The sequence below is a fragment of the Cydia splendana genome, chromosome 18 (assembly GCF_910591565.1).
Source record: "Cydia splendana chromosome 18, ilCydSple1.2, whole genome shotgun sequence".
Classification (NCBI taxonomy): domain Eukaryota; kingdom Metazoa; phylum Arthropoda; class Insecta; order Lepidoptera; family Tortricidae; genus Cydia; species Cydia splendana.
In genome coordinates this window covers 13,950,127-13,977,661 of record NC_085977.1, presented here as the reverse complement: position 1 = coordinate 13,977,661, position 27,535 = coordinate 13,950,127, and the positions used below count along the sequence as shown (strand labels likewise).

General features: G+C 39.2%; 1 protein-coding gene and 1 long non-coding RNA gene across 3 annotated transcripts in view; one reads left to right on the top strand and one right to left on the bottom strand.

Moving 5' to 3' along the window:
* LOC134799128 (protein doublesex) overlaps window positions 1-27,535 on the top strand; it is a 330,707-nt gene that overhangs the window by 181,378 nt on the left and 121,794 nt on the right. The window lies entirely within an intron of this gene.
* LOC134799164 (uncharacterized) overlaps window positions 1-27,535 on the bottom strand; it is a 313,576-nt gene that overhangs the window by 268,478 nt on the left and 17,563 nt on the right. The window lies entirely within an intron of this gene.

Genomic DNA, 27,535 nt, shown 5'->3' with positions numbered 1-27,535 from the left:
GGTTAAGTTTCCGCAGAGACCTTATTTGCAAGTAAACGACTGCAATGTATCGCGAATGCATTGTTTATAGTTAATGTATACGGGTGTAATACTAATGTGTGTACTAAAAACTTATCTACGCAGTATATATTGTTTTTATAGATTAACATCTCACCATGACGATGCGCGTATCGCTATCGGAAGTGTAACGGCCGTTCAAATTATGACTACGGATACTTATTAACACGTTCACTGCGTAACAGGTCATTTTGACCCTGTACTGGACTTTCGCCTGGTGCCGCGACCGAAATACGTAACATCCCCCTAGTGCGAAGGCGATAATGTTGTGATATTTTAAGTGTTTTATATAGTCAAGTATACATTTATGTTTGTCATTTAACATTCTACCCGACAGGATATAAATTAATTAACAGGTCATGTAAGACCTGTGCGCACTAGATACTTTTGATATTCATTGCGGAACAGGGCCTATATGACCTGTTGTGTACGGCCTTGTATAGCACTGCAGGTAAGGGCAGTGCACATTAGTGTTGTTACCCTGTTATCAATACACATGTAGCCGCCGTGCAGGTCAGGATCTCGACGACTCAAATAAAAAGCTTCGATTTGAAGTAAACTATTATAATTTCAATAGGTACTGGTTTTACAAGGGTTCCTTGACTAAACGGTTAAATGTAAAAGTGGTGTGGTAATCGTATGGAGGCTGATGAAAGAGTGATTTGCATAATTTGAATGTCCGAAAATAGTGGTTAAGATTTGGGTGCCTCTAATTGGCCGCGATACATAATATGTGGAGCGCTCCTATTGGTGCTTTAGAAAAAGCTTCCAAATACTAGCCGAGCCCGACGGCTGCGTTTAGTTACTGTATTATACAAATAAAGGTTGCGTTCGCAACAACACATGTTTGTTGATTATGATTATAGTGGCAAAATGGCTGCATATTATTCAACCTTAAAAAGAGGATTAAAATGGTACAGAAAATTAATGATGAGCATTAATTTTATTTGGGACTTGTATTGTAAACGCCTATATGTAGCTTCTTAGTTAAAATTGGATTTTTTTCACTTTACTGAGTTGTTAGTGCAGTTATTGACACAAGTTTCATTCAAAGACGAAAACAATTTGATATGCAGATATGCATACACATTCAGTAAGAATTGCCTTAAAATATACTCACAGTAAAAAATATGAATAAATTGAATCGATATATTTGTTTCTTTGTTTCCCATCAATACTAAATCATCGACACTTTTACCCCTGCCCGCCCTGACTGTGCGTTACAAGTCAATTTTGACCTGTTAATTAATTCGTCTATAAAAGCTCAACCAACAGTCATCAACTTCGGCGAAGGCAATATAAGGTAGATTAGTTATTAGACTAAACATTGTCATAATTACATTTAATAAGTATATATTTAGTAAAGATATTTTAGGTAAAATATAAACCCCTTCATACAGGCTGTAATTGACTTGTACCGCACAGCGAAAAAGTTCAATACAGGACTCTCATGGGTTAATTGTAACGCACTGAGAGCGAGTTCACAAAATGCAGCTTCGCATTGAACGTGTTAAAGGTCAGATGCCGGGCATAATACGCTAGTGGTCCGTCGGTACCCTCCGATAGGCACCTTTGCGTCGCGGGTTGCGCGGGGAGGCCTCTTTCAGTAATTTTTATATTGCTTGTTTAAATTTATATATATTTAGGGTTCTTAGTTTTATTCATAGATATATTTAGTTAATAAGTTATTTATTTGTTTTATTAGAATTAAATTTCACTAATAAGACGTGTAAAGTTTTATCTCGAGTCTGACAGCTTACGAAGACGTCGCTGTATGGCGTGTCTATTACGATAGATGACCGCAAGGTGGCGCAAGCGCGAGCAGGCGTCCGTTTCGTAGCGATGCGCGGCAACTACTACTGCTAGACACCAAAATTGGTGTGGGCCGCATGTACTTGGTAACGACGCGACGAAATCGCGGAATGAGCCATGCCTGTCGCTGTAAAGATTTCGAAACGACGGATAATATTTTAAATTCATTTTACGCGAAATAATCCTTTAGAACAGCCTTTTTTTCTTAAAAACTATTTACTTATACAAACTGATTCAGTATGTGAAACCTAAATAGGCAACATACATTACTTACGATAATGACATTCCCGCCCATCTGTTAATGGCATTACCACAATATCAATATGAACACAATATCATGAAATGTCTGCGGTTGAAGGCATCGGGACCCCATGGTGTATAATCATGTTATACTTATTTGTCAATTATTTTAAGTGCTTCTTTAAGTGATAAAAAAACCTCGAGGTGACATTGGGACTGTATAAAATAGCCTTTTGCATCGATATTGGCGTTTGCGGACACTTAAGCCAGTACCTACTGACGATGTGTCGTAAATAACATATTAAGTGAACTTTATTTATTAGTGTACCTTTGTACCCGACCACGCTAAGTTTTCATGCCAAGTGCTAGCATACGTATTAGCATAATACGTCAAGCGTGGCGTTCCTTTGAGTTACATTTAGTATATACAGGTTGGCTAAAAAATAACTGCATTCCCGTTGCCAGGGAGGTTTTGGGATTATACTGAGCAACTTTTACTATGGGACCAACCCCGAAATCGCGAAAACCGTGTAGAGTCCGTCTAAGTTAACTTAGCACCGATTTGAACAGAACAAAGTGAGGGAGTGTCATCATAAACGTCATATTTTCATTAGAAAGTCCAAGTTTGGGTCGGGGTCAAAAATCAGCCCGACTAAATTACGTAAGGTCATTCTTGTGACTAATTCCGTCAAAGGGGCTATTCGGTCCACGAGCATATATTTCTTTGATTTTCAATCGTAGGAACATTTGCTTTTATCGCTGCTTCGTCGATGAAATTATCTATTTTGTTCGTTGTTCGAGAAAAACGCTAGTGGACGGAATAGTCCCTATAACGAAATTAGCGGCATTGACCTTAGATTGTTATTGGTAAATTGTCAGGAACGTTAAATCAAGTTTTTAGGGTTCCGTACCCAAAGGGTAAAACGGGACCCTATTACTAAGACTCCGCTGTCCGTCCGTCCGTCCGTCTGTCACCAGGCTGTATCTCACGAACCGTGATAGCTAGACAGTTGAAATTTTCACAGATGATGTATTTCTGTTGCCGCTATTACAACAAATACTAAAAAGTACGGAACCCTCGGTGGGCGAGTCCGACTCGCACTTGTCCGGTTTTTTTAATTTGTCGCATTACGTACGAATATGTTACCTCACGTGTGCACGCATGTGGCAACTCTACCTTCTTATAGTAAATTTACTTACTACTTTCGTTTTAACACCTTATAAATTATCCCCAAAGGAGGTGAATAGAGGGGAAAATTAATGAGTGATGTTAACGAGTTACAGAACGAACGAAAAAATATATGAAGGCTCCTAAAGCATACAAAATATGGTACCGGATGAAATGAAATGGCTAGTTATTTAAGAAACTGGTCCCAAAGAATAATGTACGTTTAGCAATGCACCAAGGAGAAGTCTCCAAAGTTGCGAAATTTTCCATACGGAATGTTCTCAGAACTTAAATTTTACGAACCATAAAAATTATTCAGGAAGTCGCTGGACACCGCCGTTATATATAAATTATTTTAACTGACTGTCTTATTTACGAGTTTATTAAAATAATACTAATAGTACATTTTTTGATAATTCTCATAGGGAATGTTCTCATTGGAAATTTAATTTAAATTCTCGTGTAAGTTTCCGGAAATTCCCGACAATATTACTGAATTTTTGAGAATGTTCTGCAACTTATACATTGCTATGTACGTTAAATACATCTCCTGAACGGTGCACTGCCATCTCGCCGTAATATTTTTCGCCTAATTCACTTCCCAACCAACTTATTGCAGTACTTTTAGTTAGCAAACCAATGCTTAGCATATTATTATGTAGCATAATTTTTATTTGAACACAATTTTATTTAGCAGATGTTCATGTTCATTTTACCACGATTTATTTAGAAAAATAGTTACTAAGCAAATGTTTTATTATTATACCTAACTATTTATTGTTAAATAACGTTTGCCCAAATTGAAACTTCGCATACTTTTTATTGGATCACAATTATATTTAGCATTTTTTTATGACCCGTAAAACGAAACTGCTCCCAGAGATAGGTAGGTTATGGTTATTTTTTTTATGACCCTAAAAACGAAACTGGTCCCAGAGATAGGTAGGTTATGGTTATTTTTTTATGACCCTAAAAACTAAACTGCTCCTAGAGATAGGTAGGTTATGGTTATTTTTTTATGACCCGTAAAACGAAACTGCTCCCAGAGATAGGTAGGTTAGGGTTATTTTTTTTTGCATGACCCTAAAAACGAAACTGCTCCCAGAGATAGGTAGGTTATGGTTATTTTTTTCATGACCCTAAAAACGAAATTGCACCCAGAGATAGCTAGGTTATGGTTTTTTTTTTATGACCCGTAAAACGAAACTGGTCCCAGGGATAGGTAGGTTATGGTTATTTTTTTTATGACCCGTAAAACGAAACTGCTCCCAGAGATAGGTAGGTTAGGGTTATTTTTTTTTTTGCATGACCCTAAAAACGAAACTGCTCCCAGAGATAGGTAGGATAGGGTTATTTTTTTTATGACCCGTAAAACGAAACTGGTCCCAGAGATAGGTAGGTTATGGTTATTTTTTTTATGACCCTAAAAACTAAACTGCTCCTAGAAATAGGTAGGTTATGGTTATTTTTTTTATGACCCGTAAAACGAAACTGCTCCCAGAGATAGGTAGGTTAGGGTTATTTTTTTTATGACCCGTAATACGAAACTGTTCCCAGAGATAGGTAGGTTAGGGTTATTTTTTTTATGACCGTAAAAACGAAACTGCTCGCAGGGATAGGTAGGTTATTCACAATATTAGGCGAAAAATAATTTATGCCTATCAATACATTCGACATAACAATATAAGACATTTTGAAACATGACCAACTAAATATTTTGCCATACAATAATATTGTAAATAATCATTTGCGACATGTTATATATGCGAAACATTGGTTTCCCATCTGATAGTTTTGCCAAATGATACTATGAGAAAAATAGTTTGGGAAGTGATAATTTGCCATACAATTTTCGGCCACATATTAGTAAACCAAGAGTCGTTGAATGTATTGGGTCGGGCCCCATAAATTCCACAACTCGACTCTTCTCTTTCCGCACATGTAGAGACTATAAGCGCGCGGTTGTATTACCTATGCGATAAATGCAGCGTTGAACGCATGCGTTCGGGAGTGTATGAAAAATTACAATGCCTATATATCATATATGACATATAGTGTCATTAGGTAGTAGTAGTAGTAAAACACTTTATTGTACAAAAATCAAAACAAAATTGGAAAAGTAACATTCGTCAGTTATTACTTACTATAAGATTTATCTAAGTATTTAATGTAAAATGTCGGTATGCGTTGCGTTCAAAGCTGCGTTTATCGCATAAAACATCCGCGCGCTTAAGCTCTCATTTTAAAACGCCATGCTTAAATTACGTGAAACTTGGCATAAACATTTTATACCTAATGTAACATACATATACCTAATATAAGTATGTCTAGTTAGTACTAGTTTTCGTTGGTAAAAATTGTAATATAAAGAAAATAGAGTTATGGTAGGGGAGCCCAAGAGGGGATTTTTGTGTTTACTCGAGCGCGTCAGATTAAGATATGAATGATATCTTGCTACCCCGTGTAGTGTACCTTTACCCCATTTAGCCATCTATGATGAGCCCTTGGTTGGTGGGGGGTTGGTGGGGGGTTCAACAAATTCTTAAGCAGATTGTGGATTTGGTCATATTAGTCCAAATTAACGCTATAATTGTGCTATTACTAAATCTGATAATTATTTGCACGCATTTCCTTAATCTGACGGTTACAATGTAAAAATTAGGCGTCAAACTTGTGTTCGTCAGATTAAGAAAATGCCTACAACTAAGTGTTATATTAAGTTATAGAAAAAATATAGCATTAACGTGGACAAAAACGACCAAACCCACAAACTGCTTAACGATTTTTTAACCCTCCACCAACCTCCCGAAATTAAAAAAAATTGTAGACGCTTTCCGGCTCGCTGAAAAAAAAAACTTTATATAACTTTTTTTTCTTCTTATCATCTAATATTTCGATTCCAATAGGTCTGTATGACGCTCGAGTAAATCCCGATTTAGCATCGTGGGCTCCCCTACTATTAGTGGAATATTTGTATGTAAAACTTCTCGCTTTAATTTCTTTGTATTACCAGAGAAAATAACATTTTACTCGAATTTCATGTCAAATATCATATTATTTCTGAATGTGGTTTTCAAATGAGAGAGTAACTGCCATTGTATGGCGGCGGCTATGTTAGGTTTTTTACCTGTGACTCTTAACAAAGTCGCCATTACTTGCTGTTTGGGAGTTCCGTTCCGGTCTTCATCAGCTGTTCCATTTTACTAAATTTCACGTTTTAATGCAAATAATTGATTTGTTGATGAATAGACCCTAGATTCCTCGTGAATCCCATCATCTAACCAATCTGGAAGTACATATATGTATCGGGTGGAACAGAACGAAGGACTTTTATGCAAACGGGGAATTGTTAAGGCTAACGTACTTTATTTTTCACTTATTATTCACGTTAATATTTCTAACCGTTTTTTAGATACAGTTTGTTAAACATTAGTGCAAAAATCTGTTTGTTTCAACCCTAGCATTAGATCCTATTGAATGACATGAAAACTTATTATGTAATTGTCTTTCATGAAATAAATGTAACGTCCCACGTAACGGGTAAAGGTACGGTCGGTATACTCCATATTGCGGTGCTATATATGCGACGTAAGCGCTAGCCGCCATATACCTTTACCCGTGGGATGTCACAAATTATCTATTCTAATCTGCCTTCCGGCAATTAGTGTTTTTGTACTTTAAATCACTTACAAATCACTAGTCCCTTATTGAGTTGTGGCTCCACGGAATGAACATAAATTCCATTGAAATCGAGCTTGCTCACAAAATTTCACAATTTTTTGAGAAATGCAATCCGTAGGAAATTGCCGGAAATACAAAAGGGTTTTTGCCCTCGCTGAAACGATACTCGCCCTAGCTCGGTCAATAAATACTCCTCCGTCGTCCAAAGTCTTAAGAGGATAGTGGACCGATTCTCCATACAAACGTAGGTAATCCTCATTTCCATCATATTGATATCATGGAAATAGTTATTTGTTTTACAAAGGGGCAAAGTTTATGTTTAACCGCTCGTGTTAATATTGATACCCGAGCAAGCGAAAGATTCCAAAATTGAACGACGAGCGTAGCGAGTGGTTCGGAAAATGGAATCTTGAGCGTTGCGAGGGTTTCAAAGCACGAGGGTTAAACAAAATTTGCCCCCGAGTGAAACACAAAATTTTTCACCACACCAACCCGAAGCAAATATGAAATGTAAAATACCAAACAAAATCAAACCAAATCGAATCCAAATGAATATAATTAAATATTTATCATCCAAAATCATCATTTAAAAATCAATTCTGCCAGCAAACATAAGAAAACAACTCAAAATTTGCATTAGATTACTTTGCCTCACATGTGAATAAAATCCAACTTTGCTTAAGTTTTTGAAGTGCAAAGTAAGCCTTTCCAAACTGGTGTGGTGAAAAAATATTTTCCGTAATGTCAATATCCAGGGAGAAAAATAGGGTCTACATTTGTATGTAGAAGCTGTCGTCCAGTATCGTCTTAACTAACCAACGCCCCGTTTTTGCCCCCCCCCCCCCCCCCCGGACCATAAAACGACGCGCGCGCGCGCGCATACCTCATAAACAACACTGCGTTTTTCCAGAATACTCTCTAGAATACTAACTGCATAAAACAGACACAATTTGACCATATAATTCTTCAGTAATTGCGTCTTTTTTTTGCCATTAAAGGTTTTGTCCCCGGCGTAATGAATTGTCTTGTTCGTTAATTAAATATTAACTTTACGACGGAGGACCACATGACTAGAGTGTATGAAAGGACCGAAAAAGAGTGGGCGACCCCGACTTACATGGATGTCCGTAGTTAAGAAAGACCTAGAGAATAAGAATATAGACCCAACGACGACCCGGAACATAACTGGAGAACATTGATTAGGAGAGCCGACCCCAAATAAAAGTGGGATAAGGCCGGAAGAAGAAGAAGAAGAGTGTAAGCTACCTTTGTTGGAGCAACCATGAAATCGCAGAAAAAATCTGATGTTCCATACTAAAGTTCAATTCGACACAATTGTATGGACCAGGATGTTTTTATGATTTTCAGTGTTGCACGTCCTCGACTCCCGGCCGGCGCAAGATGTTTAAAATGTTGAATTTTATTTTAGCGATTCAAAACTTTTAGTGACCAGTTTTTTTTCATTAGCGGAAGGTTGTGTTTTGGGTATTCAACGCTGGGGGCGGAATATATTTATCGAGAAGGGATAACTGTCGGTGATACGTGTCAGCGAATTAAATAAAAGCTTGTAAAAACGAAGGTGATTTGAATTGTTATTCAAACAACCTATAATCGTCGATCGGTTCGCATGCGTTCGCGGCACCGCTCAGCTCGACACAATTAATTGTCTAATCCTAAACCTTAATACAACGACGTAAGGCCTACTATTGGTCAGGTATATTACACGTGTTCAGTGTCAAGGCCTCGCAACAAAGTTGCAGATTGTTGGCCCACTGAGCGAGTTATGCAATGTGGATCGATTTCTTCTTCATAAGCGTGTCTTGATTACGCTTTGTAACGTGCTACTACTGTAGAATGCTACTACTAAGTACTACTACCACATACAACACTTTTGTGTAATACTATTTGTGCTGTTACTTGTAGAATGTTACACAGCAAGCATACTGAGTGTATTTCAAATTAAAAATTCCAGCAAAAACATTTCATGTAAAATTGGCGGCCAAGACTCACTAGCTTTTACTGCAAAAAAGTTATCAGATCTCAGCAAAAGCCAAGCCCCTAAGCCCCGCCTTTACTAACCCTGCACCTTGGCTTATCTCTTAGCCCATAGTTTCTCTTACCCCACCTAACCTTAGTCGTTATAATGTCTAATACGTCGTCGGTTCGCATTTGTTCGCGGCAGCGTTTAGCTCGACACAATTAATTGACTTATCGTGCCCTTTTGCAACGATGTGAGGCCTACTATAGGTCGATTACTGTAACTACACGTGTTCAGTGTCAAGGCCTCGCAACAAAGTTGCAGATTGTTGGCCCACTGAGCGAGTTATGCAATGTGGATCGATTTCTTCTTCATAAGCGTGTCTTTATTACGGTTTGTAACGTGCTACTACTTGTAGAATGCTACTACTACTACCACTTACAAGACTACAAATCAGAAAAAATTGTAAATGACCACGATTGATTGATTGAGCACGGATGACTTTGTTGATTTTCGACCGACTACTTTGTTAAATATATTAACCGGGTCACTCACGTTTATAAAGTCGATTATTGCTCGCCGTGTTTTGCTCTATATCGAGGAGCATTTACATAGAGCCCACGTGTTGGACTACTTTGTTTGTTTGCTTGCTTGTGGCTCTAGTATTTACTTACGACAAACAATGACTGTCTATAACCTATTTATAGAAATTATTTACTCAAGTTACTCTAGTAAAAATAAACTGCTACGAGTATTATATTGCACACTACTGTACGCCTCCTCCCCTCCGCTAGACCTTCGGTGATGTCAACTTGCCCCTCCCCCCTAGTTACTAGCAACACGACGCCCTTTGTTACAAATGAATTTCTTAACAAGTTAATATTTTATTCGATTAATATTACTTTATGATAAAGCAACATATTTTTACACGACATTTGGCATGGAAATTTACGTAAGTAACATAACGATGCTAAAATTTGTTACAAAAAGAAAGTAGAGCGAGTAGAAGGTTTTGTATGTACTATGTACTTAAACATCTTTTGTATGTCTGGTGATAACGAAAACTAGTAGATACCAGACATAGATAAATGTTACTTGAATGTTCTTGTCAAATTTTATGCCTAATTTTAGAATGACATTTAAAATGAGAGCGTAATTTAACTTTCGATCGTATGCCGCGGTTATGTTCATATAAGACTTTATGCGCCACTTGCACCATCCCACTAACCCGGGATTAACCGGTTAAACATGGAGTTACCATGGTTACCAGTACAATTTGACACTCGGTTAACTGTTTAACAGGTTAACCCCGGGTTAGTGGGATGGGCCCTAAGTTGTTTAAGTGACAAAGCTATAAATCAATGATAGCTATATTTTTTTTAGTCACGCCCACCGCCCACTTGATTAATGACCATTTGTATGGCTATTTAATTAAATGCAGGAATGGTCAGCTGAGTGTCGACCATTAGACCTTACCTCATTATAGTAAGGCTGGTAATAATAAGATTGATGAGTGATTGACGTAACGCAATCTTGCTCATTTACAGAATAATTAGTCCATAACAAACGCGTATCTACGTACAAACGTGAATATACATTTATACTGGGTAATTATACACAGTAGCTTAAAAATAACTGTATTCCCGTTGCCAGGGAGGTTTTGGGATTATACTGAGCAACTTTTACTAAGGGACTAACCCCGAAATCACGAAAAAAAATTACCTTTCAATAGAAAATGGACCAGCCAAAATGAATGAAGCAGCCATATCGGTCTACTATGCTCACTTCCACTCACTAATGACATATGGTGTGCTCATTTGGGGGAACTGTACGGATGCCAATCGAGTGTTTATTATCCAAAAACAGGCAATACGAACGCTAGCGGGTGTGAAGCGTAGACATTCATGCAGAGACCTTTTTGTAACGCATAAAATAATGACACACTACTCAAGACAAGACAAGACAAGACAAGAATGCGCCACACCCAGCCGGGGACATGCCCGCTCCGGTCTAACCGGCATACCAGGGGACGAAATTTGTGAGGAGTGACACGCTCTGGGATAGGAGAGGGATAGAATCAGCCGGCTATGCAGCCTCAAGCCAATATTGGAATGTAGGAGGGGTAGGTTGCGTCGTCGAAGGAGAGCGTTGGTGACATGCTGCTCGTCGTTTCCGCTTCGGTCTTCGAGATATCTTGTATCAAGTAGGGTCGATGTCGTCTTGGGGTGTCGTTTGCTCGTCGATTCGAGGTGTTGGTTCTTCTTCGTCTGATTCGCTGTCGGTTTCGTCCAGTTGATATATTTCTCCTGCTGCTTTGATGAAATCGCCTTTGTCGTCTGCCATGTTGATCCATTCACATGTGCGTCCACCGTCATACAAGTTTGTTCCTAGGCCACTGGCAGTGAATGCATTAATAGCACTCGACACAATAAACTTAATGTAAAATAATAATAAAGAGTATAAACACGCACTCAACACTTTCAACTTTTTAGCAATTAACACATTAAATTTTTTACATTATTTTAGACAATTACAGCATCAGATGTCGACAGTAGTTTAATCACGCTAGGGCACGCTAGGATATACAAAATTGGATTTTAGCACTGCACAACACAGACACTTCTAGCACAAGAAAACCGCAAAAACACATAGAGTTTGCACACCAACATACAAATTTACTTCGAGCATAAGAAACTTGCACTATCACTTTAATTTATAAAACACGAATTCAATAAAAACTATAGAAAAATATGTTAATAGAGTTTCACTTGGATTGACTGTTAAAGAATGTGATTTGGTAGTTAGGGCTAAAGACCCATGACACCCTCTTCCCGTTCCGGTACCTATCTTATCCATTTACTATACCATACTTGGTATCTCTTTGTTTGCAACTCGTATCGATATTGTAAAACAATTGTTTGGTATTATTTGAAGTCTCTACCAGCATCTCTATTATATTCCTTGCGCCCCGGCGTGGTGAAAGTAGCCGCGCCGCGTACCCTTTTTTTGCATTTATTGCAACTCCACATGTTGTGATGGGACTGATGGGCTAAGTAAGTCCCTTTAAGCGGTGACCGCTTTGACTTTTGCGGGGCTTTGTATTTTGATTCGTTTGTTTGAGCCGACTCTCTTCCGTATTTTGCTCGCCTTTTACAACCCTTTACAATCGCCCAATATGCCTCACACTCGTTGTACATTGAGATCAGTGGGTTCCGTAAGAGGTCCCTTCTTTCCCTTGTTGCAGCCACCTTCAGGCGTAAACATATTTCTTACTCAATGACCTCTATCCTAACCCAGTCAAGTACGAGTAGGTAGGAATAAAATAAGGTTGCCGCTATATACACGCACATGAGACCGCCACGACAGTATCTAAAGTAACAACTTCCACCAAGCAAACTTGTGCGAAGGAAAATAATTTGTGTACTGAACCCACCGAGCTTGTCCCAGATATGCAGCGTCCCTCGTGCCTCGTGAGAGCCCTATAAATCGTTAATTTAGAATAAAATTGGGATGGTATTGTAACGACGAAATTAACATAGAGTTCGTTTATAAATCTGCGTCTTTCGGTAGACTAATAGTTGCCTGTTTTTGGGCAAGGGTAAAGATAGTTATCTACATTTTCTCGTTGAAAGACAGCATACTATAGGTACTCAACATAGTTCAAACTCTGCTTCTACTACCTGCTAAAAACAAACATATGCAATTATGCAGACTCGAACCACATGAGCATGTTATTTAGAGGTAAAATGGAAAGCTCTCACCAGGTAACTTGTACTCTTGTCTTGACTTCGCTGAGGTTTAACTTCGGCGTATGCCCAGGGATTTTACACGTTTTAAAATCAATATACGTCAAACCGGCATTTCTCTGGAATCTCGGGATAAGATATTTTAATAGAATTGAAACCGAAACAAAACAAACCCGCGCGGTCAGTTAAATAAAAAAAAAGAAACACGGTCCGGCCCGCACATCTGGCGACAAAATGGTATGCACCGTACACCATTGAAAAACCTTCCCGGGACGCATCCGACCTCGGTGACGGTCAAAACAAAACTCCGCATAAAATAATGACACACTACTCATTATATTTATTCGAAATTATTATGTACGTTAGAAATAACTTATCTTTGTTTAAACGCGTTGAGGTATCTGGTATAAACATTAGAACTACAGGTCGATTACGAACAGTTCCACGTCGCATGGCACTTGCAGCAAAGAACCCGCGTGTTATTGGTCCGACTTATTATGAGCGATTACCTGCAGAAATAAGGACGGAAACATCCGATACAACATTCAAGCGTCGATTGAGAAACTTTTTACTGGACAACCCATTATATTCAATAAGTGAATTTTTTGACATAACTGTATAATTTATATTCGAATACCTATTCTTGACATTGTCTTTGTTTATTATTGTTATTATTTGACGATCCTTCTCAGGTGATTTTTTTCATATTATGTATTATTAATGAAATTATTTTTTTTGGATTATCTTGCTATTTTTTAAATTTATTTCTGACGATCACAATATAGATTCTTATAAATTGACATTAATGTAATTTGTACTGTAATCATATGTTGTGAAATAAATAAATCTAATCTAATCTAATCAATTTTTTTTTCGCGATTTCGAGGTTGTTCCCATAGTAAAGGTTGCTCAGTATAAACCCAAACCAATGGCAACGGGAATGTAGTTATTTTTTAGCCACCCTACAGGGTGTTTCTGGATGGTTAATGGGTTATACATAACCCATTAACCATCCAGAAACACTACAGGGCCTAGCCAATATGACGATCACTACACCTTATAAAATATATACATACAAACATGAACGCTGAAAACAATACACTCTTTTTAGGGTTCCGTACCTAAAGGGTAAAACGGGACCCTATTACTAAGACTCCGCTATCCGTCCGTCCGTCCGTCTGTCACCAGGCTGTATCTCGTGATCTGTGATAGCTAGACAGCTGAAATTTTCACAGATGATGTATTTCTGTTGCCGCTATAACAAAAAATAGCAATCTGAAAACAGAATAAAATAAAGATTTAAGTGCCTCCCATACAACAAACGTGATTTTTGACCGAAGTTAAGCAACGTCGGGCGGGGTCAGTACTCGGATGGGTGACCGTTTTTATAGATAATGGTACGGAACCCTTCGTGTGCGAGTCCGACTCGCACTTGGCCGGTTTTGTTTTCGGGCAGTCGTGTAATAAAACAAAATAGTTGTAATGAAACACGTCAGTATAAAACAGCAACTGTTTATTTCACATGAATGCGGTACAAATAATATCATGTACAAATAATAACTACCCACGACATCTCCCCCAAAAGGTATAAAACCCAACACCAAAAAGCTATACAATACAAGAATCCATTTTACATTTCATTAGCCTAGGCATTAACATAAGTATGTAGATAGCAGTAGTCTTAATAAAATATAAATACGATATTTTGTTACAACTTGATTACCATCCTATCCTCCCCTTAAAATAACGTTACATAAGGATATTTATGTTTAATACTTATCCGTCTAGTTTACATTATTTCCTACTTACATACGATAACACTCTTAATCGATCATGACAAGACCTTATTTCATAGCAATAAGGTTCACAGACCATTGAATCAGTGAAGCTTCGATGGTAAATTATTATTAATTATATTTATAGGAAGGCGACTATACTTATTTACTTGTTGTGTTCCTTTATTAGCATGTTAGATCTTTGTTGCTACCCAAAGATATGACATACTCGTACCTAACACACCTTTACATAATTTTATTTAAAATACTAGGTAGATATTGTACACAAAAAAAAATGTTATTACAGACTATCAGAATCATAATGCTTAGGTAAGTATACGCGATCGAGACATATACATAACGATTACATATTAATAAGAGTTAGTCATCTCTTGTATTTTAATTTTAAAAGAAATTAAAATGGGCTGTTTACTATATTTCTAAATAAATATGCAACCGTTTATTTTCACTTAGTCTAGCTGTATGATTATTTTTGATTAATAAGTTTGGCTCGACTACGAGTCATTATAACAGTAGGCCTACTGCCGCTATCAACCTTATTGTCGACAGCATTAGGTTCAGTTTTACTTGTTTGACCTACTTCCTCGCACGCGTCCTTGAACTCGTCGTCGGCATCAGCTGACGCTGGCTGCACCGAATCCGAGGACGGTGCATTAGTACTAGTTTCGCACTTAATTAAATGGCGTCGATTGCGCCTAAACCTACCTCCTAGCTTATTTTCTATTATATAAGAGCGAGGTGTCTCGGCGTTACCTACAACGGTAGCACGAGTTCTCGTCTTTCCGTCTATACACACAACTTCATCGCCTGCGTGAAGCGAAGGAAGTGTCCTTGTGTGTTTATCGTAATATTCTTTAACCTTTATTTGATTACGCAACATTGTCGAATGTTCTGATGGGTCAATTGGCCGCGGGGTCAATAACCTAGGGTGCACCGGGAGCTTACATTTAAGTTGACGACCCATCAGAAGCTGTGCAGGAGAGCTTAAACCGTCCCTGGGAGTGTTACGATAGTTTAGCAAGGCTAAATAAAAATCCCCGTTTGTATTAATCGCTTTCTTAAGAAGAGATTTTACTGTCTGCACCGCGCGTTCGCTCTTACCGTTCGATTGTGGATAGTTTGGCGATGACGTCACATGATTAAACCCCCATTGTCTAGCGAACATTTTAAACTCTCGACTGCTATATTGAGTTCCGTTGTCACTAATCAGGATTTCTGGGATGCCATGGCGCGAGAAAACTTCTTTCATGCTTTGTATTACTAAATTAGATGTTATATTTGGCAAATTACATACTTCTACATAGTTAGAGTAGTAGTCTACAATGATTAAAAAATATTTCTTCTGTAATTCAAATATATCGGAGCCGATTTTTTGCCATGGCAGCCCAGGAATCTCAACTGGAATCAGTGGTTCTCTCGCGGGAGCGTTTAGACTCTCCTGACAGGTGCGGCAGCGCTTCACAAATGCCTCGATATCCTGCGTGATGCCAGGCCAGAACACGACTTGCCTCGCGCGCCGCTTGCACCGGTCAATACCCATGTGACCTTCGTGAATAGTTTCGAGCATATCTGCTCTTAGCGCTCGCGGTACTAATACTAAGTTGTTTTTAAATATTACTCCATCCACTATAAATAGCTCTTCTCTAAATGACCAGTACAATTTTAATTCGCTCTCAACCTCAGATTTGTGATCTGGCCAACCTTTATTTATGTACTCGCTTAATTTTAAAAAATCTGTGTCGCGTTTGGTTTCTTTTTTAATGTATGAAAGTTTGTTATTTGACATTGGTAAATTACCCACGAGTAATTTTACTTGACATATATTGTTTTTATGCACATCGTCACTGTAAAGATCCGGCAGCGAGGCACGAGACAAGGTATCTGGAATATACATGTATTTTCCTGGTTTATAAGTGACATGCAAGTCATAGTGTTGTAATCGCAGCAACATGCGCTGCAAGCGTGCTGGGACAGACATTAGCGGCTTTTTAAAAATACTCTCTAGGGGTTTATGGTCCGATTCTACGACTACCCTTTCCTTACCGAAAATGTACTGGTGAAAGCGCTCGCATGCAAACACTATCGCCAAAAGCTCCTTCTCCACCTGTGCGTAACGGCGCTGCGCGTCGGTTAGCGTACGCGAAGCAAACTCCACTGGCCGCCCGCCCTGCATGATCACAGCGCCCAGGGCGTCGCGCGACGCGTCAACCGATAGCAGCACCGGCGCTTCCACATCGTACAAAGCCAATACCCCTGCCCCACACACGACTTCTTTTAAGTCTTCGAATGCCTTTTGCTCGTTCTGCTCCCATCGCCAGTCATTATCTTTTTTTAACAAATTTGTCAACGGCGCCGCACGTTGCGAATGGTTTGGTATGAATTTAGATAGATAATTCACTGCCCCCAAAAACCTTTCCAAACTTTTCCTGTCGTGTGGCGTCGGCATCTCTTTTATTGCCCTAACCTTATTATCGTCAGGCCGCATTCCGTTTGCGTCGAAAATATGCCCTAAATATGTTACTGACTGTACCCCTATTTTGCATTTTTGTTTATTAAATTTAAGATTAATCTCTTTAGCTCTATTCAGAAGCGCGCCTAGTCTCTCGTCATGCTCGCGCCTAGTTTTTCCCCATACGATAATGTCATCGATAAAGCTGTCTACTCCCTCTAAATCTTCTAGAAGTTGCCGCATCTTACCATGAAACACCTCACTAGCACAATTAATACCAAAAGGTAAGCGCAAAAACTGCCATCTACCGAATGGCGTGGCGAACGTACACAGGTCGGCGCTCTCGTCGTCTAGCTGTACGACCCAGAAGCCCGAGTTGGCATCCAGCACCGAGAAGCAGGTGGCGCCGCGCAAGCGCGTGGCCAGCTCGGTGAGCGAGGGCAGCTGGTAGTGCGCGCGTCGCACCGCCACGTTTAGCTCGCGCGGATCAAGACATATGCGTATGCCGCCGTTTTTTTTGGCAACTAAAACTAGGGGATGCACCCATTGAGTAGGATGCGTCACTCTCCTGATTACTCCCATCTTTTCCATGTTTTTGAGCTCATCATACAGTCGATCTCTCAGGCCTAACGGAATCTTCCTAGTAGCGCTTATGACCGGCGGGACCGACTTATCTACAACGATATGGTATTTACCTGGCAGGCACCCTAAACCCGTGAATAGATCAGAATAATCATCTAGTTGTATGGCATTAATTCTTTTTACTAAGCCCATATCTTCACATGTCTCTCGTCCCAACACGCTTCCAACATCCATATCGGCAATCGCAAACGGCAAGTTATAACTTTTTTTCTTATACCACCATATTAAGTTACACTCACCTTTTATAGGAATTTTATGTTTAGTAAACGATTCAAGATTTATTTTCGGTATTTTTAACATACTTTCATCGAAACCTAGTGATATAAATTTATCAAAAGATATAACATTAAAATCTGCTCCCGAGTCGAGTTTAAATTGTTCAGAACCGTGTTCACAAAACAGAGTTTCCGTCCAACGCCCTCTACCACTCGAAGACGAAACCATGTCTATATAAAATGGTTCAGGTTCATCGGAATCGCTAGTCACGGAACCATGTTTTTCTATTTCATACACTCGTTTCACCCCATTGTCATCGCTGATGAACCTAGATCTACACATACGAGCAAAATGTCCACGGTGACCACAAGAAAAACATGTTACATACTGTGCCGGGCAATCTTGGTTGGCGCAGCGCGTCCCGCCGCAGCCGGCGCACTGGCGCTGCGCCGCCGCCGGGCCGGGCCCCGCGCGCCCGCCGCCGCCGCGCGCGCGCCGCTCGGCGAGCGCGCCGCCGCCGCCGCCGCCGCCGCGCCGAGCGACCCGAGCGCCGCCGCGCGCCCGTCGCCGCTCCACTACATGTACCTGTGCACTACTGGAACCCTCACTCGCGACACTTAATTGTTTACCGCTTTCCTTAGAAGCTTCCTCGGCTTGACACATCTTCATAGCTTTGTCTAAATCTAAGTCTTCACAGCGAAGAAGCCTGTCTCGTACGGTGACGTTCCGAACGCCACACACGATGCGATCCTTAAGAAAATCGTCTCCCAGCGTACCGAAATTGCAGTTCTTACTTAACAGCCTCAGCGCTGTCACATATGCCTGAATCGATTCGCCTTCCTCCTGGTTACGTGTAAAGAATTTATACCTCATTAGCGTTGTGTTTACTTTGGCGCCGAAATACCCGTCAAACTTTTTAATTATGGCTTGCACGTCGTCTTTTTCCGAGTCGGCGTCAAATGTAAATGTTTGAAACACATCGAAACCCTCTGAACCGATCAGATTAACAAGCAGGCTGGCTTGTACTGCGGCGGACTCGCTGCTCACACCGGAGGCCTTCACAAAAAGTAGGAATTGCTGTTTCCACCTTTTCCACGCATCGGCCCGCGTAACGGGACCGCCCTCCATGTTTAACTCAGGTGGTGGTCTGGCGTGTTCCATCTTTTAACTACGCCAATAACACTGTCTTACACAAAAGAACTTTGTTATCTGTAGTTGTCCGGTGTTTGGGCACTGCACTTCAACTTATTTGTAATCGTAGCACCACAAAATTATTTAAAATAACTAACACCGTTGCCACCATGTAATGAAACACGTCAGTATAAAACAGCAACTGTTTATTTCACATGAATGCGGTACAAATAATATCATGTACAAATAATAACTACCCACGACAATAGTCAGGTGAGTTTTCGTAGCATCTGTCATTCCGATACATTATTACTCTTCGTAATGTCAATATCTAGAGAGGAAAATGGAGACTATGTTTGTAAGAAGCGGTCGTCCCCTTCCGTCTTAAAAGTGACGAATGTTTTTTTTTATACAAAGAGAGATAAAGTTTTTTATACGTTTTGCTTGTAAATTTTACGAAACCGATTCTGTTCGTTTTATTATAGTACTTAGTAGAATTTTCGATATTCAGTGGTATCAATTCCGGAATTGTAATATCGGAAAATTTGTCCGACATTCCGGAATTTTAAATTCCGGAATTCCGGAATGCAAGCCCTAGTACGAACATTGTCTTTCAGTCATCTCTATCTCACGGTTGATTGTAGCGATTATATCGTAATCGCCGTAAGAAAGATCAATCGCTGTGACATTAAAAGACAGTTAAGACTGCAATTACACTGTTGCTTATTACATGTGTGTACAGATGAGGTGCATAATTAATTATTTTCCATCGTATTTTCGCGGACGTACGAACGTGTCTTGCTACATTTTCAGTCAGTCACAGAACAAAAAGGGAAGCCATCAGCATTTCATGAGTGCGAAAGAGGCAGACTACAAATAAAAAAAACGTGACCACTGTAAAGCTTCATGAGCATAGGAATGCTATATACACCGTGTTTTTTTTATTTCCGTTAATTTTCAGGGTGCATTCCTGAGCTTAAATCAAGTAACTTTCTCAAAGACACTGATATTCTAATGAACTCCATTTCGGAGATAATCAATAATTTATTTTTTCCTATAAGGCCTCTACAAGCGTGTACACTTGCCTTAGGGCCGGTTTACATATTGATTAGTGTTTAGAATAAGTTCATACATTTGCTACTAAACTTAAGTAGGTACAATCTCGGTCGATCGATGTTCAAAAAGACATTGATATGTCACAGATTTCAATTGTTTGGTTAAGTTAAATGTCATGCCCGTGTTACAACAACGTTATATGCGACATTTAATTACTTTTTAAACTTTTTTTCTTAAGACAATTTTTTTTTTAATTAACTATGCCATTTAGTTCTCTTAAACGTACTTAACCATACCCCGAAGTTAACGGAATTCAATAAAAACACGGTGTATAATCGAAACGACAGCGGCTATTATCTGACGTCCCTAGGCACTAAATTACCAATAGAAACATTAATCTCGTGTCCAGTCAAACGAGACGCATAGGTCTATTAACTGTTACTGTGTAGCTGTAGCGATTATGTTGTTTTGCCAATATGGCGGCCGATTGACTGGTATAATCTCTATAGTCAGCTGCTTTTTCTATCTAAATATACGATAACGATTTAATTTATTTACTCTAACCCGGAAAAAGGTGACACGTGACACCTGTACGGTTACCATCAGTTTGTCACTGACATAAACGCCGTCGAGAACGTAATTTACTTTCTATACATCTCGCTCGCACTCGCATATTAGTGCAAACGGGATGTATAGAAAGTAAATTACGTTCTCGACGGCGTTTATGTCAGTGACAAACTGATGGTAACCGTACTGTACTCTTTATTCCACACCTCTCAAGAAGGAACTAGCGACTTGCAATTATTAACTTAACAAAGGCATGACGTCTCACTTTCACAACATTAATCAATGTGTAAACAGGCCCTAAACGTAAAGTGGCTATGTATGAACTCGGACCAAACACCAATCATTTATCAATATGTAAACAGGGTGCGTACTTGCGTAGCCAACGAGGCAATCATTAACGGTTCATATTCAGACTTGATACTTATATACTTAGCTCCAGTTTATAAAACAAAAGAGCAAAAACAAGTTTTGTTTGAAAAACTTATATTCGCTGTATTTTTAACTATGGTATCTGAAGCTACATAAACTAATTACAGAACTAGATATACCTTATCCTATTGTAACTATTGTAAGTACAAAGTTTTGGAGCAATCTAGCTAGTCGTTTTAAAATGAGAGCGTAGGTAACTACGTCTGTATGGAGAACCGAACTTGCTGGGGAATCTCAAGGTCACATTCTCAGATAACACGGAGGCAGAGGGCTGACATGCCATATAGTAACATTTTAGTGTCGTCTCACGACATGTCTGTATGGGCAACAATGTGAGTGCATTGCTTAGGGCAGTCGTTGTGTGTTTGAATATATTTTGGTCTAATATAACTGCGGAACGAGTTACAAGAAAAAGTTTAAAGACTAAAAACTAGACGTACGTAATTTACATAATATTTTATCACAATGTATTTGGTAAAGGTAACTAGGAAACTAAATTTACCAAGAAATAGTAAAGCCTTCATACAAAACACCGGTATTTTGAATGATCCGTCAAGTACCGTGTTTGGTCTAAGAAAGTTGAAGATTGAAAAGTAATTATATTTAAGTCTAGCCCATAGTGAAAAGTGCTATTATAATATACGAAGTATTAATTCAACGAGTAGAAAAAACCGGGCAAGTGCGAGTCGGACTCGCGCACGAAGGGTTCCGTACCATAATGCAAAAAAAAAAAAAAAACAAAAAAATAAAGCAAAAAAAAACGGTCACCCATCCAAGTACTGACCACTCCCGACGTTGCTTAACTTTGGTCAAAAATCACGTTTGTTGTATGGGAGCCCCATTTAAATCTTTATTTTATTATGTTTTTAGTATTTGTTGTTATAGCGGCAACAGAAATACATCATCTGTGAAAATTTCAACTGTCTAGCTATCACGGTTCGTGAGATACAGCCTGGTGACAGACGGACGGACGGACGGACGGACAGCCAAGTCTTAGTAATAGGGTCCCGTTTTACCCTTTGGGTACGGAACCCTAAAAAGTAACTACTTACTACTTAGGTATTACTTATTCTGTGCGATCACTCGACCCGTTGGAAATACTTTCCATACCTGTTGCATCAAACCACGTGTCGGGTGCAACGCTCAGCAACATTGTTGCACAGCCTTGACTCGCTGGTAGTGAATTACTGACCGACTCACGCCATCTATAATGAATAAGGTAGTAATCGCTTAAGGCCAGGTACTACCAGTGAAATTACCGGTAATTTTAGTAATAGTGACTGGTAAAAACTGGGATAACCTTAGACTCTGGATAAATTGTCTTATAAAACTGTAAGTTTTTTTAATTCTCATTTCGAGAAAGGTTCCTTTGGAAGTTTGAAAGTTCGTTAGAAAAGTTCTCTGAAGGAGATTCCGTACATAAGCATTGTATTTCAAACAACAGTGCACTATTGTTAACTTCACCGATAAGTACCTAGTGATTGCCTTTAGTTTCAGCAGTCAAAAGCATCTGGTGCTCTATAAGTTGGCGAAGAACCAAAGTTGCGGCCGCGCCACTGCTGTGTCGCGCGGCGCAGCGGTGCCACGCCGCGACGTGGGTTCTTCGTCGTAAGGTTGAACTAAGTTTTTTGTCAAAAAATTCGTTGTTTTTATCGCTGACTGTACTTGTCTTTCAACAGGCAACTAATACTCATCGACACAATTCTAACGAACCCAAAACACAACTGATTTTCGTTGTTTTATCACAGAGTTCCTGTGGCCAGAATCAGATGAATGGTACCATAATATTGCATTGTCACCCAACTTACATATGTTATGTGAAGTTTCAGCTCAATCGAATAATGGTAAGTGGATCTAATTAAGTTTGCATGATTTGCCCCGAACATACATACATTGCAAAAAAGCTTGTAAAAAAATACGCTCGTGTATGGCATTTCCCGCAGACGGATTTATATTGACCTCATTGGTCTTACAATAAGTGAACTTACGAACCGGCAAGAAATTCTAGAAAATTGAGGGCGCAACTGAGGTATAACATCCATCTCCTTCTGCCGTATAAGTACGTCCTTTAAGTTTGTTGTTTGACGTTGACACTGTTGACAGATATAACGGATATTTTCAAGTAACCTCAAAACTTTACAGTATTAGATAAATTAGACCATAATACTACGTAGAGTCGGACCAAGAAAAGTCTGCAGCGGATTTGATAGCCCACGCAGTGCAAGTGTCATTTATACGTCATAATTTCATAGAAGTTTGACGTTTAAAATAACACGTGCACTGCGTGGGCTATCAAATCCGCTGCAGACTTTTCACGGACTGACTTTATGTGATCAATAATTGTACATCGATGCCTTGATGAGTAATCAATATCAAGTTATATACAGAGACACTTACCCGTCATTTTAGCAAGTCATTCATAAACATATTTCGATCAGATCATAATCTACCAACTTGAATTTATGGCCAACCGCCTTTAAAACACGCTTAATGTTATCTTCCGAGCTTAACTACGTTTTGTTTTATTTATTTTGATGCTTGCTATTTTTCTTCGAAAAATAACTACTTTTGTTCAGTAACCTGCAATAATATGTGTTGTAGAGCCATAAGAGCGTGTCACATATTTTTGCGGCCTTCATAGAGTAACATATTATTGCAGGTGACTGTTCTAGAATAAAAATAATGTTTACAAGAATCTCAATATAATGTGATTGCTGTAACAAGTCATTTGCCTGGCTACCACCAGTTTGGCACTGGCATAACTTACTTTCTGCATCTCGCTCGTACTCGCATATTAGTGCGTGCGGTATAGAAAGTAACGTAGGCGTTATCGTATATGTCAGTTTTGACGCTGTCAGTGACTCATGGTGCGTGTACTGGTGTTGACACTATGTTTCGCCTTTAGTTCCATTTTATTTAATTTCTACTATTTCATGTAGCACTATATAACTTGTAGTTTGCCTCGAGCAGAGACCTCGCGCTGTATATTTCTCTAACTCATTAACTTCAAAGCCGGTCGTTCTCATATATTATTATACTAATAGCGACCCGCCCCGGCATCGCACGGGTTACACAAAACCTTCACAAATTAAACACCTTGACCTTCCTTAAGAATCACTCTATTATGGATAGGTGAAAATCGCATGAAAATCCGTTGTAGGTTTTGAGTTCATCGCGAACATACAGACAGACACGCGGCAGGGGACTTTGTTTTATAAGGTGTTAGTGAACTAGTATTTAACTAGGGTTGCGATACGTCAGGTTTTCCCATGACATTATAGGATTTCTTGTCCTTTGTCAGGATTGCGCGGGGACTTCGCGAGTAATCGAATTTAAACTTTATGAGTCTTAAACACGTGAAAAACGAAAGAAAAATTATATCTAACTTTCAAATTTGCTCACAAAATTTTACGAGAATCAATGGAGAAATGCAACCTGCGATTGAAAACATCCAGACATAGGAAAGCATTTTTGCCCAAGCTAAAATACCTTATAGGTAATGATGAGTCACGTGGGGAAAGCGGTGTTGTATAGAGGTTATCCGTCTTGAATATTTACTAATCTTTGGTTTTATTCAGTGAGTTCATTTAAATTTTTTCATTTAAAAAATAAATGAAATAATATATGAAAATTATGATAACACATCCTACCTTCCATATTCATAATTTACCGTTGAATCAAAGATTATTTATTATTTTAATTGTTAGTCTATTGTGTCCCACTGCTATGCAAAGGCCTCCATCTGTCTTCCTGCATCCGTATATTTACAATACAGTAGTAAAAGCATGCAACATATCTGAAAAGTCTCGTCTTGAAGCAAAATTCTTAATTAAGAACTGGTTGAAAGGTCTTAACTACAATCAAACTGAGATGTTGTTGAAGGTCATCACCTAATCACTTATAACATTCTCTGTAGCCTTACACACACTCGCGCACACACACGCACACACACACACACACACACACACACACACACACACACACACACACACACACACACACACACACACACACACATACACGCACACGCACACTTTCTCATTCCTTTTTCTTTATTTGAATTTCATAATTACATTAACCACCTATTAGATTACTTTTAGTTTTTCTTAACCTTAGCCTACGAACTGCGAAGTCGGCTGCCACGTTACAGGCTTGCCTAGTGTGGGGCCACAGGATACGTAAACAATTTGTAAACAAGGTTCTTTCAAATAAATATATTCTTATTCTTCTTATTCTTATTCTTATGGCAATTTTAGGCCATTTCCGAAAGACGTCAAAATCGTGGCGCCATTTCTTTCGAGGTCTGCCCAGACGCCGCTTTCGAGGTCTGCAGCCTACTCGAGAGTGGGCTGCAGGTTATGGGGCTATCGCTCGAAAAGATTGCACCATACCTTTGGCCTATAGTCGAGTAGATGGCGTTAATATTAATATTTAATAAGTTAACACATATAAAAGAATAAGGATCAAAGTCAAATGGCGTTCTAACAGTCTGTCGAAACATGGCAGTAAATGTACAGTTGCTACATAATTTACCATGAACGTAACTCTCTATTTCTAATTCTCTTTGCTTTGACAATCCGTCTCTATGAACTCTATTCTCTTTGCTACGGCATAGATATGTGTCCGCCCCAGTCCCATTTAAGTTTAGCGGCTGTTACTGCTACTTTGGTTTTGGAGCGCAAGGAGCTGGAGTTTCTAATGCTATCGATCAGTTTAGCACCAAGAGTACTGCGCTCCATTGCTTTCTGGCAAACCAAATCAATCATAGATGACTTTAAAGTAACCGCGCCTTAAATTAATAGACTATTAATTGTGTATCCGATTGCAAAACAGGTAGAATTACCTGCAATTATAAACTTTATTGTGATTACAGGAAAAGTAAGAAGCCTCGTTTTTTTTACGGAAGTGGAAATAAGTTTATGGCCCGCCATTGGTAGTAAGCAGGGACTACTTACTACATAGTAACATGCGCCTTGCACACTTTACTCTAATTATTAGTTAATCGTATGGCAATTATATACCTACATTAAGGGCAATCAGAGTGTGTAGCCTTGAGGTTGCCAAGCCAAGCAACCAAGTCAGGTGTCACGGTGTTCAGGTTCTCAGCAGGCCCAGGGCACAGTATAATTAAGAGTACTAGCGTACAGTATGGACACTCCCTGCCTCCCGTTGAAAGTGCCGCCCACCCGCTCTCGGTTACCTCACAGCACCTCTAGCACAACTGGCCGCGACAGGCGCGAGAAGAGACAGATCGGCGCGACTTGGCGGCTTGTCGCGTGTTGGCAGCACAACTCACGCGCGAGAGCCGCGACAAACTCGCGATCAGGTGTCACTGTCAGAAAATGACAACGATCGCGACTTTGAACTAAAATCCGTAGCACAACTGCCTATTTTGAGACAAAATATTCTCTCGGCTTTATGTCAATCCGCGAGTCGAAGTCTACGCGACTTTATAACGCGACTCGCTCTCGCGGGTGGTTTGCTTGTACTTTTTTAACTGAACTCATGATAATTATAACTTAAAAACAGGTTTCATATATTATGTAATAATATAATTTGTATAATTACTTATTGCCCTAAGGGATAAGGAAGTATGGAACAATCACTAAATGCGCTTTACGCACTCTTATATCGATTATGCACGGTGATACCTACAAGTACCACAACACACCCATCATGTTTGCAACTTTAATTTCAAACAGCTAGCTTGTAGGTTCAATTAAGTAAATAGGTACATATGTAGGAATTTTTAAATTTCAATTCAGGTTCGTAAGTTTGTAAAAGTAATCCTAAGACACAAAACACAAAACTTTCATCAACCTAACAACGGAGCCCGCTTGCTTGTACATAAACGAAGCCGATGAGGTGGGTAGGTACAAATGTTCAAAACAAACTATCCAACTTATTAAGTAAGCCATAGTCTTAGTAGTAGTATTTAGGATCATGATTAGATGTCTAATTTCAACAATCTCTTACTATTTAGGTACCGTTTGGAACCTTCCTCGACTTCAACAAAACATATACCTACATGTGGCCTGTGCCCGCTGCATCGTACTGTAACAGAATGATGTAATACGTGGCTGTAACAGGATCATGTCCGGCTCAAAATCATGCTTTGTATGAAATATTATCAGTCATCACCCACTAAACCATTCCGTCCCCTGCCAACACCATACCGTGACGTGACTGGACCGACCCGACCAACAATATTTTGAAGGAGTCGTTACGCTCATGTCATAGTCTGCGTAGCATAGGTATGGTTATCATATGGTCTACCATATTGAAACTCCTCTAGATCATACCCGCGTTCTAGATGTTTCACTTCATGTTTGACAGGGCCTGATACGATCATGTTATGATACGTTGCTGTCAGCATTAGGTATGAAGTGGGCCTTGGGGAGCTAATCATGTCTTCTAGGAGTTGTAGGTACCTACCTACTTTATTTATGTTTCATTTCAGGTAAAAAATACAGGAGTGAAAAAAAAATACAATATTTAAATTAATAGTATATTGCTTTGCCTTATATATTCTTGCAATATTTGACTTCTTATTATTAAATCTAATAT